Genomic DNA, 2,255 nt, shown 5'->3' with positions numbered 1-2,255 from the left:
CAACATAAGGAAAACAATTAATGTAATTCATCACATCAACAAGGCAAAGAACAAGAACCATATGGTCCTATCAATTGTGTTTAGATCTTTGTGTGAATGTTCGCCATCATTTCTCTTAAGCACTTATCGAGGAATGAGTTTGATAGGTCACTCGATATGTCATTGCAGAGGAGCTCTGGTGGCCCAGCTGTATTGAGTAGTGCTGCTAACCGAAAGGTTGGGTGGTTCAGATCCACAAGAAAGATGTGCAGTCTCTTCCCTTTGTGATTTACAGCCCAGGAAACCCAGCGGAAGGTGGCTGTGTCAGAACCAACTCAAGAGCACTGAGTTTGAGATTTTCTCTTTTCATTTTGTATGGTTGTGTGGTTGGGTTTTCTGGTTTGGGTTGTTGTTTTTTTAAATACTGGTTTACTTACAAAGTTTGTATACATGGTTTTCCCCACCGGATCTTTACACACCCCTCCTTCCACTCATCAAATTGTGTGACCTTATGATTAAGCTCCCCCTCCCCTTCTTGGATCCTTGTGCTCTTTTTTTGGTTTTGGGGGGCTTTTTAAGGATTAATGTGTGCTTGATTCTATGAGAAACTGTTCAACTTCTTTCGGATTACAGCACAGCTTCTTACTACTAGGCCACAAGAGATTATTGTCAAACTCCTTTCAAAAAGAATTTTTTTATTTTTCTTTTCACGAGTAATGCTGCAAAATGCCAGAGCACTGCCTCCTCACCAGCATCTAGTATTATCAAGGTTTGCTGTGGGCATATTTTTTCATTTTAGAAGATATACAGTGGCATTTCATTTTTACTTCAATTGGTATTTCCTTTGCCTAATGATGTTGAGCATCTTTTCATGCGATACTTTTTCATTTCCAAGTCTCCTTGGAGGAGGCTCAAATATTTTGTTCCATTTTGGTTAGATTACTTGTTTTCTTATTATTGCTAAATGAGTTTTTGTATTTCAAACAACAGTCAGAGTGAAATTTTAAAAATACTTTATCAAAGATGATACTTGTTTTCTAAATTTCCTAAAAGTGTCTTCAAAATAATTCATGTTTCTTATTATAGTAAATCATACAGTTTTTGTTCTTGTAAGATTTAAGCTTTTTACATTCTATACTTTTAAAAAATTTCCTTTTTGGCCTATTCACAGCCATATAGATTCTCTTATAAAAGTTTCACCACTTTAGATTTGAGGTGTAAGTCTATGAGCAACTCTACTTTCATTTTTGCATATCATGCAAGTAATAGATTAAGATACTCCTTTATATATATATGGATGCCTAGTAATCTCAGTTACATTTGTTGAAAATACTAACTACACTGAATTGCTTTTGCTCATTTGCCAGAAATCAATCAACAATATATTTGTGGACCAATTTCTGAGTTCTCTGTTGTACTTCATTCATCAGTATGACCATTTTTCTTATCACTGTAAGACTTTATTGATTACTATAGCTTTACATCAAGTGTTAAAATCAAGTTATGTGAATCCTCTAATTTGGTTCTTTTAAAAAATTATTTTAAAATATAATACATAATTTTCAAAAGAATTTTTTCAAGTCTACAAAACTAAAACAAAGCCTGTTAGAATTTTTAACAATTTATTATGATTTTAGTGAAAGCTTACAAAGCATATTTTTAATCAGTCACCAGTGCATATCATCAGTTACAATTTTCACAGTGTCTGAGTGTCCATTTCATATTCTTTTCCCTTCACCCACATTAATAGGTATTCAATATCTAGTAATTAATTTTCTACTCCCCCTTGCTCTCTCTAGTAACCGTTCTATTATGCTTCTTGGTGTGTAAATCTTTCTTTAGCTTTTTTAAAAAATGTTATCTTATTAATTATTATTAATTTTAATGAAAGTTTCGAGAGACTTTGGATTTCCATTCATTCATTGTTGCATTTTTCTCCCTGCTCACCCCTCCCCACCAGTTTGCTCTTCTCTTTGAAAAGTAAAAGAAAAATTCTTTCATTATTATAAAATCTCATCCCTAAGTCCATTCCACTATGCAGCCTTCATTCTGGACTCCTGTCATTTCTTTAGCTTTTTATAAAATGATCTTATACAGTATTGGTTCTTTTGTGACTGATTCATTTGACTCAGCGTAATGTGGACCATTCCTTAGAGAAGGATGGGTTAACCTGATACCTGGGTCAACAGGATTAGGTGTGTCAGAGTCAGTGAGACTGGCTCAGAATAGGTCAATGTTCAGAGCTGTTATACATAGGGTTGCTATGAGCCACAGGC

The sequence above is a fragment of the Elephantulus edwardii genome, unplaced genomic scaffold (genome assembly GCF_000299155.1).
Source record: "Elephantulus edwardii isolate Elephantulus edwardi_28Jun2011 unplaced genomic scaffold, EleEdw1.0 scaffold00316, whole genome shotgun sequence".
Classification (NCBI taxonomy): domain Eukaryota; kingdom Metazoa; phylum Chordata; class Mammalia; order Macroscelidea; family Macroscelididae; genus Elephantulus; species Elephantulus edwardii.
The sequence above is the reverse complement of the archived record's forward strand: the minus strand, read 5'-3'. Positions refer to the sequence as shown.